Consider the following 15,546-nt stretch of genomic DNA (forward strand, 5'->3'; position numbering starts at 1 on the left):
TTTAACTTTGATTATTCTTTGTTATATAAAATAAAACTATATAGCATAAGATAAAAAATAAGATTGAAAAAATTTTGGCTTGATTAGCTCATTATATTCCAGTTGTATGAAGCTTAGTATAGAAAAATGTTGATAATTTAATGATTTCATTATTTTCTGTACCTCAATTTTTTTGGCTCAAGATGACTGTAAATGTGGAAAGGTTGTGAACTGTAACCACTTCCCAGGCCTATGTATTAGGGAAAAAAAAAGGATTCTAAAAAGAAAGAAAAGAAAAAAGAGAGAGCTAGAGAGCAAGAGCAGGAGAGTGAGAGAAAGAGAGACAGACAGACAGACAGACAGAAGGAGATAGATTGGTATTGGAAGAGAGTCTCATGATGTTAATAAGATTGTCATTAATAGGCCTTTGAATACAAAATGTCCTGTACTACTACACACAGCTCATCATAAGCTAATGAAAGAGGTGTTTTATTTAGGAAGATAATAAATGATTCAGAGGATGAGAGAAAAGGAAAGGATTCCAAATTATCACAGCTATAAACATGGAGGGACAGGTGCCAAGTTAGAGAAGGTTTGTTGAACAGGGTAAAGAGCAAGTGAGCTGCATGATATTGCAATAACCAGAATGAAAGAAGGTGACAGTATCCTCAATGAATAAGCATACCATAGTGTTAAAATATCAAAGGGCCATCTTAGGCCTTCACTGTTAGATATAATATTAAGCCAAGTTAGCCTCTTTTAATTGTCTGAAGAAAATCAGATTATATAAAAATTTTGGAATAAATCAAAACAATATTCTTACATGTATTGTCCATACTATTGGTTTAGTCTTAAAATCTGTAATGGTTTTTGGTGTTCCTTAGAGAATCAACGATCTACTATTTGAAATTGGAGAAAATGAATACTACCGCTTCATTTTGCTAACAAGATACTGACTACTAGTAAGAATTGTGCTTACTTAGAATGAATAGACAGAAAAAGAAATGTAAATATTACATGTGACTGTAAATCAATGATATAATACAACTTCTAGGACTCCTTTATTTTTCATTCTGTCATTACTCATACTTTCTTCTCCTGGAAACCCAGAAAAGATAATAAAGAAAAAATGCATTTAAAAAGACTTCTACTTTTAAGAGGAAATTTGATTTTCATATGCATCTTCATTTAATTTTTCATCTGCAAAACATAGGATTCTGCAAGAATTAAGAGTGAACTTCTAGAAATACATTGGTTGAAGACCACTAAACAGTGTTATTCAAAGTACGGTTCACACCCTGGTGTCTGGCTCTGAACTATTAATGGGTTGCAATAAGTACAGACATTAAGAATAAACATTTAGAAAATTGTATTGCAACTTGACAGAGTAAATTTTTTTATCTATTGAATTTATTAGTAAAATAATTGAGAACTTTTAGTATATCTTTTTTGTTTCATGTTTTACAAGTAATCTTTTTTTGCATAAATACTGGTCTTTGATGAATAAGAAATTAGAAATAAATCTTTGCCATTAATTTAATGATTCTGGACTAAACTACTTTGAAAAAAGTGCTTATATCATCCTTTCAAACTTCTTTTGAGCACTCTTAAATAGCTAGGACTTTGAGTATTATAAATTTCTGTTTCTTCAGAAAGTAAAATAGTGGTTTCCAAGACCTGGGGGTGAGGAAATGGAGAGATGTTGGTTAAAGAGTGAAAAGTTTCAGTTAAAAGATAAATGAATTCTGGGAATCTAATGCATGTTAACTATAGCTAATACTATAATATATTCTTGAAAGTTGCTAAGAAAGTAGATATTAAATGTGCTCGTCCCCCCCACAAAAATAGTAATTATGCGAGGTAATGGAAGTGTTAATTAGCTAACTCTATTATGGCAATCATTTTGTAATATATAAGTGTATCAAATTAACACATTATACACCTTAAATTTACACAATGTTTTATATCTCAATGTTTTATATGTCAATATCTCAATAAAGGTAGAAAAAATTAATTCAGAATCTTTGAAAAAAATTGCTTCTTTATTATTTCTCTGCTATTTTCAAAATAAGTACATCTGATGTCTGAAATGCCTTCACATATTTTAGAAGAACTTTTAAAAGTTCAGTCTTATGAAGTTCAGAATTGAAACCAAGCCTGAGGGGAAAATTTACCCCTGTAACAATAAATATTTATAGGCGATTGTTGCTGGAGATGGTAGCAGAAGAACTACTCTTAATAAACTACTTGGTCGCAAATTAGGTCATGGACAAATATAAACTGAGTATGTCAAGAAAAACTCAGCATGCTAAATCATTAGAGTAAATACCATGCCAAGAGAAGCAAACATATATCATTCACCCTACTCTACCCCCAGTGCTGTTTTGAGAGAATTATCTTTGTGTAAAAATTCCCACTACTTTGAGATTACTCCATCAGATTATATTATCCTCTAGCCTTGGTTGCTACTGTCATGTACTAATCTTCTAGGCACTCACTCTCATGTCTTCAATGATTTAATATCTAACTTTTTTTTTTTAATATACCCCACTTCACGCTGAGTTTGACCCTTAGCTGCTATATTTCTTGATTACTTCACCTCCAATCATGTTCATCTATACCTTTCTTTTGTAATCTGGTACACTTGGAACTGTCTCACCTCTGAAACATTAAATCTGAATGCCTTACTCTGGCCATAGCTCTCCTCCCATAAGCTCTCTAACTCTGTTATTCTCACCATCTGTTTCTTTGACGATAGGGGGCTGGCAGCTTGTGATCCCTCTACCTTCCTCTGTTAGCTCCATATTCTTTTCCTTCTCCGTTTTGCTTCGACGTATTGGGACTTCACTTCAGCCACTCTTTGGCCATTTTTTTACGCCCCCGTCCCATCACTTTTTTACCATTGTTTTGCAAATACTCAGTCTAAGTGCCCCATTTCTCTACACTTAACTGTGACAGCTGAATGTTATTGAAGATGATCACCCAACTGTACATATTGATGACACTATAAATTCCTAGTGCCCCAAATCAACTAGACCTTCAATACTTTTTATTTTTCTCTGGTGAGTTTTTTCCATTCTATTCTCAAATCTTTCATTCTGCTGTATTTATATTGACAGATAAACTAGCTTATTTGTTCAAGCGAAAATATAACTCCAACTTTCCTCCACAAAATCTGCAAATGGAAGTCCCAGGAAAGAAGTTATTTTCCTGGTTGTAGATTAATCCCTGCATCTGTACTCAGGATCCTATTTCCTGCCTTTATATGATACTTTCTATGGACTGAATGTGTGTGTGTCTGCCCCAAATTCACACATTGAGGCATTAATTTCCCAATGTGATAGTATTAGGAAGTGGGTCCTTTTAAATGTAATTAAGTTTAGATGAAGTCACAAGACTAGAGCCCCCATGATGAAGTTAATGCTTTTAAAAGAAAAGAAGAGTTTCTTTTTATCACCATGTGAGGACACAGTGAGAAGGTAGCTGTCTATAATCCAGGAAGTAGGCCTTCACAAAGAACCAAATCTGCCCAAACAGGGTCTTTTTTTCTCTAGGCAGGTCTCCCTTTAACTTATTCTCTATACCAGCTATCCCCAATCTTTTGGCACCAGGCACTGGTTTCGTGGAAGACAATTTTTTCACAGACCAGGAGTGGGAGAATGGTTTCGGGATGATACAAGTACATTACATTTATTGTGTACTTTATTTCTATTATTACATTGTAATATATAACAAAATAATTATACAACTCACCATAATGCAGAATCAGTGGGAGCCCTGAGCTTGTTTTCCTGCAACTAGAAGGTCCCATCTGGGGGCGACGGGAGACAGTGACACCCAAAGTGTGTTGCTTATGTCCAGTCTACTCCGTGTTGCAAGGAACCCGTACTTTAAGTAGGATTCTTGGTATTTTCTTTTAAATCCAGCTTTCTTTTTGTTGGTAGTCTTAGAGTCTTCTGCTGTCTCATCTTTGGGTCTTTCCCCCTTTTCAAAGATGCTCTCTTGTGATGTTTGTTTTTTACTCCTTTTGGCTAGAGTTAGCTTTTGGGTTTACCAAAACTGTAACTGAGACAAATACACAGAGCAGGAAAGAGGTGCAGATGGAAGTGGTAACTAAAATAATGGGTGGACCATGCATGGACTAAAATAAGTGTTGGATTCTGACTTAAAGCCTGCCACCAGATGCAGCTGAACAATTGAAGTACATCAATTCAATTGCCACTATAAAGCCTGCTACCAGATGTAGCTTAACTGTTACTTGCCACTCACTGATAGGATTTTGATATGAGTTTGTAAGCAATTGATTTATTATGGTCTCTGTGCAGTCAAGCCTCTCTGCTAATGTTAATCTGTATTTACAGCTGCTCCCCAGTGGAGCACGCAACCTAGGTTGTCACATGCACAGTTCACAATAGGTTTCACGCTCGTAGGAGGATCTAATGCCTGATGATCTGAGGTAGAGCTGAGGCAGTGATGCTAGTGCTGGGGAGCAGCTGCAAATACAGATGAAACTTCCCTCACTCACCAGCCGTTCACCTCCTGTTGTGTGGCCCAGTTCTTAACAGGTCCCTGACCAGCACTGTCTGCAGCCCGGGAGTTAGGGACCCCTGCTCCACACTACAGACAACAATTTTACTAAAGTGAAAATCTTATTGCTACTATGCTTAAGTGTTTCATCACTTTTAAAAAAAATTAACTGTAGTCACTAGGCTATACATTACATTCCTATGTCTTATTTCTTTATAAGGGAAAGTTTCTACCTTTGACTTCTTCCACCCTTTTTGCCCAACCCTCACCCCCTGACCATGACATCCACAGATCTATTGACTGTATCTATGGACTCAAGTTCTGTTTTATTTTTTAGATTCCACATGTAAGTTAGATCACATGGTATTTGTCTTTGCCTGTCTGACTTATTTCATTTAGCATAGTGCTTTCAAGGTCCATCCACTAAATGACAAGATTTAATTCTTTTTTTTAATGGTTAAATAATAGTACACTATATATCTATATACCACATCTTTTTGGTCCAGTCATCCATTGACGAACACTTAGGTTGCTTCCATATATTGGCTATTATAAATGCTGAAATGAACATGAGGGTGTGTATATCTTTCAAAGTTAGTGTTTTTATTTTTTTTTAAGTAAATACCTAGAAATGGAATTGCTAGACCATATGATAGTTAAATTTTTAATTTTTCGAGGATACCAACAGTGTATGAGGGTTCCTTTTTCTCCATATCCTCTACAACACTTGTTATTTCTTGTCTTTTTTGTTAATACACATTCTAACTGGTGTGAGGTGACATCTCATTGTGTTTTTGATTTGCATTCCCCTGATTGATAGTTCTTCACTATACTGAAGGTAAAGCCTAAATTTTTTAACATGGCTCACATGATTCTTTACTTTCTGTGCTCTCTGTACTATTCTTCTTTTTGCTTTTTAATGTTCCAACCATTTAGATTTTAAACTATCAATTTCCTTCCCTTTTTTCCTCTCCTCTCTTCTCCCTTCCCTTCCCCTTCCCTCTCCTCTCATTCTCCTCCTGTTTCTCTTGTTGTCTTTCCTCCCTTCTTTCCCTCTCTCCCTCCCTCTCTCCTTGAGAGCTCTGCACAGCCTCTTCTTCTGTCCACCACACATCCCCACTATATTCTTTCTCTGATTAAATTATGCAGACAAATCAAATCTCATTTAAACATAACTTTTTTAGGAAGTTTTTCTTGATGCTATTGAACTGGTTTGGGGATTGTCTTTTATGCTTCCACAGCAATTTATATTATACTTGTCACATCTATTGTGCTTTTCCTTTTTTTTTCACTTTTTAGCCCCCATTAGACTGTCAATTTCATTAGAGAAGGAATTGTTTGTTTGCCTCTAATGTTCCTGGCATATCATAAGGTCTAATAATTTTTCAATTTATGAATGCAGGAAGAAAAGAAGAAGATTCAAGCAGACTAAAGCTGGCATAGGCAATAGGAGAGCACAACTAAATATGTAAATAAAGTTCCAGAACTTAGGAAATTAGCTTCAGGAAAGTTAGGAGATGCACCTGTTCAGGTTCTGTTTGTAGCAGGATAGAGACAAAATGGGAGTCCCTGATGTCCTCGCATCCTTGTCTGCACTTGGTTTAACCTCTTTAAGTTCTATCTGCCTGATTCTCCAGGGGATCTTTTCACAGTGTTTGGATGCATAGTGCTTTAAATTTCACCTTTGTTATTATCATGAGCCATACCTTTTGAAACACAGGTGTGCCTTGGCTGATAACCTGGGCATGGCCTCTGACCTCTAGAAACCCATACTCAATCTAATGCAAAACATACACATCTAATTGAAAAAATATAAAATAAAGATTAAATAGCATTTATTTAATAAATGTATACAAGGTAATTGAATTGTGTCAATTGAGAAGTGGGAAGAAATTACAGGTGTTACATGATTTAACCCAATACCCTTCAAAGTGATGCATGAGTGTCCGCAAAAGTATCATATGATTATATGAATCCATTGGGCTCATACATTTTCTGATATACTACCTTCCTTCTCTCCACTATTTATGCCATCCTACACATGGTATAGTCCAATGGAGACTGAAACTGATATGACCATGAGACTGCTAATTTCTAAGTTGTACAGAGACTGACTTCTTGCTTTGCAATTGGTAGAACTAATAAAAGTACAGAACATCAAAATTAAAAATTTCCGTGCATCAAAGGACAAAAGTAGCAGAGTGAAAAGGCAATTTGTGAAATAGGAGAAAATATTTACAAATCATATATCCGATAAGCGATTCATATTCATAATATATTTTTAAAAAACTACAATTCACCAATAACAAAACAATTTAAAATAAACAAAGGACTCGAATAGACATTTTTTCCAAAGAAAATATACAAATTGTCAAAAAACACATGAAAAAATGCTCAACATCATTTATCATTAGGAAAATGAAAATCAAAACCACAATGACATATCACCACACACATCAGAATGGCTACTCTCAATAAAACAGAAAATAAAAAGTGTTGGTAAAGATGTAGAGAAATTGGAACCATTGTGCACTATTGATGGGAATGTAAAATGGAGCACCTGATATGGAAAACAATAAAACATTTGCTCAAAAAATTTTTAAATAGAATTATGATCCGCCAATTCCACTTCTGGGCATATACCCAAAATAATTAAAAGCAAGTTTTCGAAGATATGCTTGTACATTTATGTTCATAATAGCATTGTTTATAATAGCCAAAAGATGGAACAACCCAATTGTGCATCAATGAATGAATGGATAAACATATCTACAGTGATATGTACATACAATGGAATATTATTCAACCTTAAAAAAATAAGAACACTCTAACACATGCTACAATATGAATGAATCTCAAAGACATTATGTTAAGTAAGCCTGTCATAAAAATGCAAATACTGAATGATTCTTTATAAGAGGTATCTAGAATTGTCAAATTCACAGAGACATAAAGTGGAATGGTGGTTGCCAAGGGTTGTAGTGGGAGGAAGACATTTATTGTTTAATAGGTATAGAATTTCAGTTTTGCACAATAAAGGTTTCTGGAGATTGGCTGCACAACAATGTAAATATATTTAACTCTACTGATACTTACACTTAAAAATTGTTGTAATGATAAATTTTATGTTATATATATATGTTACTACACTAAAAACATTTTAAAAGTATTTCCAGAATGCTTACTAACTTTTTTATTAAAGACAAATATTACATGTAGATATCAAAGATTTGCATGTAGATATTAAGCAATAAATTAAACATTCCTTAGTCTCCACTCCTCGATAAAAAATATCATGGAAATTTTTTTAGAAGAAAAAATGCTTTGCCTTTTCTTACTGAACTTTTAAGTAATTTAATTGACTTATCGTTTTCTAAAAAAGAAAAAAATTAAAGGGTACTTCTGTATACCTATTATAAGTGGTGTGAAAGATTGTGATATTCCATTAGGGTATTCAGAAATGAATGTAAACTATTATTTGGGATGCATTGTGTAAAATCTTTCTCAGCATTATAGCTATGTTTACTCCAATTTTTTGTTTTTCTAGATATTATAAAATTTTATTATATTCAAACTTTAGCAATGAGTGGATGAGTGCCCTCACAACAATTGAGAATTGACTAGTCAACTATATAGATAGACTGAGATTTAAGATTCACTTAGTTGTCAGACAATATCAATTATCTAAGACTTGCATGAGTCTACTGTAGCTACCATTTAGGTGCCTATTGCCTAAATCCTTGTGTTGTGGAATGTCCTGTGGTAAACAACCCCAATATGGCAACAATGTTCTTGGCCTCCTTGTATTCATGTCCATGTATAATCTCCTCCCCTTGAGTGTGGACTTCTAAAGGATAGAATGTAGCAGAGGTGATATGTTACTTCCTAGCTTAGATTACAGGAAGACTGGCTTTCATCTTGGATGCCTTTCTCTGTCTCTCTTTCCCTTTCTCTCTGCCTTTCCTCGGGGGAAAGAAGCTGTAGTGTTGTGAGCAGCCCTATGGAGAAGCCCACATGAAAAGGAAGTAATAACTGGAGATAACAATCAAAAGCCTCATGACTGAACTCAGAAGTGGATTCTCCCTGAGGTGAAATGACTGTAGCCTAAATCAACACCTGATTGCATCTTATGAGAGACACTGACACAGAGGCACCCAGCTAAACTGCGCCTGCGTTTCTAATACACAGAAGGTATGAGATAATAAATATCTGTTTAAAGTTGAAAAGTTGGGGATAATTTGTTACATAGTGATAGATAATGAATACATTACCAAATATATCAAATGTAATAAATTTTTTAAAGTAATGTTTTTGTATATACTTTTCATTTTCAGGTAAAGCTACATACTAGGATTCCCTTTGCCAGGGTTTCAATCTCCCTTCCTTGTTCCAAATCTTATACTATTAGGGTATTCTAGCTTCTGATGTTTAATCACACATGCGCAGCTTGATTTAATAGATACATTATTCTAGTCTTGCCTGCCATCTTTTCAACGTTCTTAACAATCTCTCTCTTCTTTTTTCTCTTCTGAATCTGAATTAGAATATTTTTTTCAAACTGCCTCTAATTATTTAGGAATATCAGGAAAAAACAGCACATATTTATAAGTTATGGGGGTTCTTGAGTAAGTGGTGCCGTTAATAAGGACAATTCAATTTGGTGGCTGAATCTTCAAATGAATCAATCAGCAATAGAGTGAATCCTTTGGTTCCTATTCAGAACCTATTTCTCATCACCCAGAATTGCTATCCTCACTTACCAAGATTATGCTAATAGTTTCTTAATTGATCTTCATCTTTCTACCATTACTTTCCTTCAATCTATTCTCAACATGGAAGCCAAAATTATTCTATTAAAACAGGTCAGATTATGTCTGTCTTTGATTCAAAACTCTTCAATGGATCTTCATTCTACTCAGAGTAAAAAAAATATTAGAGTACCCCAAAGTGTCCACTGGCACCAATCTTTTAATCCTATAATCCATGAACTCCTTACCTATACTACCAACTCTCACCTCACTCCAGGCACACTGTTATCTTTGCCTCCATTTTCTAGGGACACTCCCACTTTAGAGCTTTTGCTAGTTATATCTTCTGCCTGAAATATTCTTTGCCCAGATATGCTCTTTGCTAACTTATTACCTTCTCTTTCAAGTCTTTGCTCACATTTTCACCTTCTCAGAGAGACCTACTTTCACTTCCACCAAATATTGTAATCTCCTACCTACTGCCCTAGCCTTCAGAATTTCCATCACTTATCTTCTAATCTACTAAACAATTGACTTATTTCTTGTATTTATGGTTTATTAACTGTCTCCACTGGACTATAAATTCTGTGAGAAAGGGATCTTTGCTTTCTTTACAATTGTATCTCATTTACCTAGATTAATATTGAGCACATAGTACACAGGCATTCAATAAATATTCATTGCAGTGAATTGTGAACGACAAATTGATTTGCTTTTTTAGCTCTTGAAATATAAAAAGTGATAACAAGTTATTAATGGTAAGTAGAAATGCTGAAAAATTATACTACTGAAAAAAAGGAAAATATTCTAGCAGAAGGGTCCTTGTTTTCCCTCAAAAGAAGTAATTCAATGAAGCATATTAACAAATAAGAACATGATTTATTCATTAGCATTTGCAACATCTTGATTGAGAAAATTAAATCATTTTTTAGATGTTTGATACACTCTGAGACCTTTTCAAATTCTTCACTGTTCCTCCCTTGTTAATTCTTTTTGTTTTCTTTAAAGGACTGGAGGCAAGTAAGCAATATCCTGCTCCTCTGGAAGATAATTGATCAATTGGCCTCTTGAACTCCTTGGAGTTTGTCTCCACAGGTTTACTTAGCATCCTGAGTGGGATAATGGAATTAAAGAGTGATTTCTTACTGGAAACCACGCACACAAAAAAATAAGAATAAATGTTTCTTATTTTGGCCACTGTGCAAGATGAAACAGATACTAGCAAAATGCACTTCCCAACATCACTTTTTAAAAATATATTTTACTCATCTTTAATGTCTCGAGGGGATAAAATGCTTTTAAACTCATCCTTCCTGTTGCTGTTCATATTATAATTAATATCACATCACAGATTTGAAATTGAAAAGGCATATTAATGGATTTGAAAAATTATTGAGATATAATTGACATCTAACATTGGATTAATTTTAGATGTACAAAATAATGATTTGCTATATGTATATATACATGTATATATATTATAGTAATTTGCTATATGTATTTATTTGCTATATGTATATATACATGTATATATATTATAGTAATCATTTCGCATATACATGTGAAATGATTACTATAATAAGTAAATCCACTACTAAATACATCTTTTTTTTTTTAAAAAACCTCTGTGCTTCATCTTGGAATTCTTAATAGTATAGTTAGATTTCACATGGTAATAAATATTATACTTAAAAATAATCTTGTGTTAAAATATTTCCCATGTATATATTATTTTTCATCATATTTTCCCTAAAATAAAATCTTTAGCATTTAACTTACATAGGTTGACTTTCAGAGATCTCATAATAAACTATAGTAAATACAGCCATGATAATATTTTTTAAAAAGGCACAATAGTCTCTAATTTTTAAATGAGAAAGTAGATTATGAAAATCAAAATCCAAAGTTTTTACACTTAATGTTAGCTGAAGCACTATTAAAACATCATAGATCAAATTCTTTCTAAAATCTTTATAATGTAAATTTGTGTACAAAAAAAATTCCCAAAACCTAGCTTGTGATATAATAACTGTAAGTAACAATACCTAATACAATCAAATTCTAGATCAAGAGTTAGCAGATTTGTTGCTTCTTTTTGTAAGGAAACATTTTTTAGAACATATGCATGTCTATTCTTTTATGTATTGTCTGTGGCTGTTTTTGTGCTGCAAAAATAGCTGTGACAGTGATTGTATGGCCTGAAAATCTAAAATATGTATTATCTGTCCCTTTACAGAAAAAAAAAAAATGCTGAGCCTTGTTCTAGACAAAAAAAAAAGGGAAGCAGTTCCTTATATTTCATTACGTTGAAGTTACCCTAATATTCCCTTTTATCACTTAAAAGGAGGGAGAAGTTGGAGAAATTTCAGAATTTTATGGGGGTGAGTAGTTAGTGTAAATTAACCAGGAAAAGACAGAAGGATTGTTGGCCCTAATGAGCTGCTCAGGCTTACCAACAGTCATGTTACCATATTATCCCTCTGTCCTCTTCTCAGTCCTCTCACTAAGTGCCTTAGACACATGAGTCTTCCTTGAAATCTTAAATTGATCAGAAATTTTTACTTATCTATCATGACCTCTGATTTTTCCTGGTTTTCTAAATTAATCTTCTCTCTTTAGATTGTGGTTGGGTGTACTTGTCTGCTGGTTTGGCCTAGATAAATTCTACAATTCTGTGTGTGACCTACTTTGCCCTCCTGGTTCTTGGTTTGAATCTCAAGACTTAAACGTCTATATCTGTTTCCAACTTATGATTCTTAGATTCAAAAACTGCCCTTCCTGTTCTGCTTCCTGACTAAACAAGAGTCAGTGAGCAATAAAGGACTTAGATGGCATTTTGATGTATTTAACAGTCATCAGAGGAGAATCACAGAAACTAGAATTGCTTGGTATTAAAGAAAAAGAACAAACAGAAAATTTGAGGTACTAAATTCTGAGGTGCTAAATTCTGAGATTCTATAACTACGCTGTATATGAAAAGATCACTTTGTATTTTGTATCAGTCATTTTGTATACCCACAGAGACAGATGTGAAAAAACTTGGTAAACATGAGGATTGGAATAAGACAGTGAAAAAAATTCTCCAATTCACAAAGTTTTCAAGGTGAAAAAACTCCGTAAACAAGATAAATCTCAATATCCTGGGATATTCAATAGATAATGAAGCTTAAGATCAGAAAACAATATCGATGACCTATAAAGATTTCATTGAATTGTATGATTGAAGTAATAACTTTAGAGTAATTATTACTGAGAAATAGCCAGAGGCAAAGCTGAAAAGCCATTATTTCACAACATTTAAAATAAACAACTACCATGAAAAAAATACATTCTATAAGCAAACTAGTCTTTTCCTTCAAGGAATCTAATCTTCAGTTTACACTAAGACAGGATTTTTTTTTTTTTTACTTTAAAATAATAAAAAAAATTTCTATAGTTTTTCAAGTACTTTTATGATTTTATTTTTACTTTCTAGTGTTTAATCCATATGAGATTTTTTCTTTGTTTTGAGGTAGAAACTTAAGTTTTCTTGTTCGAGCATTTAGCTAGCTTTACTGATCCCTTTATTGAATATCTTATTCTTATTTACTTATTTTAAATATTGATATTAGGGTATTTATAATTCCCTGTGTCATTCATGAACTCACATAGATTCACTGTCTGTATGAAAAATTATATATGTCCACAACTCAGCTTACATTATGTGATAGAATATTTTACTATTTGTTATAGCACGCCTTCATTCATCTTTTTTGCTCAGAAAATCCTAGTTATTGTCCTTTCTATATTCTCACTGATCAACTTTATAATACATGCGATCCAGTTTTGTAAAATCTACATGCATATTTTATGTACGTGTTGCATGTAGTGTTTATAATTGCTCTGAAAAATTCTCGCAGGCAAATATCAAGCTGGTAATGTTGGCTCTCTCAAGAAAGAGAAAGAAATGATGGATCATGGAATGGATGGGCCATGATTGCTGGTATGACGGGGGCAATCATCTGACTCAGATTCAGATACCCGGGAAGGCATTTTAAGAGCAGTCATTTGTGCAGAATTTTAAAACAAATAGAAATTACGTGAAGAAGGAAAGGAGAACATTTGATGTAGACAAAAAAAAAAAAATCACATGCAAGGTGATATGTCTTCAGGAGACTGCTAGCTGTTCAGGATGATTTTACCTCTGAGGAATCTCTAAAGCTTTGGTTAAATGCTCAGGAAAAAGTCATAGTTTAAAGGATAATCATGCCTATATTAGGAACTTAAACTTTTTGTGACCATTTGATAAATATTGAAAAATTTTAAATGAGGTATTGTTATGAGCAAGTTTTTATTTTGAAAATGTCACTTTGATATCCAGGTGTAGGTTTGAAAGGAACATTAGGAAATTATATAGATTATATATATTGCTACTGCAATAATCCATGTGTAGCTCATATAAACCTTGGTCTTTATGTGGTCCTATCTCTTTGTAATGTCACATTTAAATAACAAAAATTGGAGCCAAATATATTTAAATGCAATACAAGACTTATTAGAGTTTCAGGAATAGTGTTATAAAAATCTTTTTTTGTCACCCATTTTTTAAATCTCCTTCAAACCCTAAAACTATACCCAAACTTTCTTCCATACTCCACTCAGGTATAAGTATCAAATATTTCTTCCCACTCTTCTCCTTGACTTTCTAGATGTGTGTGAAGGTTGATTTTGAAGTGTTTTAGGTTATCCAAGAGGAGCTCTTTCCAAAGATAGGTGGATAAATGAGACTGTACCTTAGAAGAAGAGTAGACACAAGATTCATCATTGTAAAGGTGATTGTTTAAGCAGAGAATAGGGCTCAGAGGCCTGAGAGCAAAATACTAGACAAAGAGTTAGAAGACTTAGCACTTCTAAAAGATCTCAAAGTTAAAACAGAGAAGTATGAGGAAAAGAAACAGGTGGAGGAGGAAAATGCTTCATGTAGCAAGTGTCAGATATTACAGAGAAGTTGAGAAACATAATTAGCTGAGAATTGGAACTAGCCAGAAATAGGCTTAAGAATTGTCCACTGCATTTGTCTCTATTAAGAGCCATTTCAGTGGAGATGGGTACTGGAGGCTGATTGGCAACTGGAGTATTGACTGCTTTTTCAATAATTTTGTCTATGGTGAAAGATACTGAGCTGAAATGGGAATCTGGAAGTAGGCTGACCTTAGGTCCTAGGTGCAAGAGGCTGTGTGGATAAGCAGCTTCTTTGTAAGAGAGCAAACAGAAGTTTCATCTTAATGGAGAACCAGGTTTAGGATACAGTAAGTAGATTGAGAAAGAGCTGGGTAAAGTGCTTGAATGAAAAGAAGAATTTATTTAAAGTAGAATAAGGTTTCCAGATGGCATTTGTGAAAATAATTTAGTATGAATATCCAGCAACGTGCTGGGAACTATGGGTTGGTGAGGAAAGAAGACATTGTCTCTGCCTCTAAGAAGCTAATGGTCCAGTAGAGATACTTGTTTAGTTAAATATTTAGTAAGGGCCTACTGTGTTCTAGGAGACACTGTTCCAGGCATTGAGAATAAGTAGGGAGTACAAAATACGGGCTCACCCCTCACAGAGATTATAGTCCAGCAGAGGCAGACATGCAAACAAAAAAATTCTTTAACCATTTAAGGAGCTACGATAGCTGCTTTGCCCTATAGAATTGACAGTTTCCTCCATTTTCACCTCTATAAGGAAGCAAAAATGGAGGAACTTGTCAATTCTATGGCGCATGGAATTTTAGGAGGAAGCAGGCAGTGATTCTCCTTTGCAGAGAAAAGGATGGTAGTTGAGATGAGTCTTGAAAGAAGAGTGGGTGCTCACCAGGTGGAGCAAGTAGAGAAAGTCAGGACAGGCAGAGGGAGCAATGCAAGAAAAGGCCAGGAGGCTGACAGGAAAGTAAAGTGAGAATGGGAAGATGACTCATAGCAGAGGAAAGAGAGTAGGGCGAGGGTAAGGATGTGAGAGGACGGACAACTGTTGGAGCATGCATTTGGGTGAAGGCCAAAGATGGCAGGAATGAAAAGCTATGTGGGATTAAGTGGCTCCAAGGTTCTGAAAGACTCTGGCTTAAGAGTGCTGTTCACCTGGCATAGAGACACTGACGGTGTTACAGTCTGTGACCAGATCCAGTCAGCAGGCTTGGTCAGTGTTCCAAAATGGATGCCTAGGAAAAGTACTTTGTGCCTCTGTTGAGCTTGTCCCAGCCTGCCTGGAAGGACAGTGGTGAAGTGAGCTCTGGGGCATGACAGAAGCATATGGGAAGTGAAAGATTCCACT

The sequence above is a fragment of the Pteropus medius genome, unplaced genomic scaffold, assembly GCF_902729225.1.
Source record: "Pteropus medius unplaced genomic scaffold, Ma_sr-lr_union100, whole genome shotgun sequence".
In the NCBI taxonomy this organism is placed as follows: Eukaryota; Metazoa; Chordata; class Mammalia; order Chiroptera; family Pteropodidae; genus Pteropus; species Pteropus medius.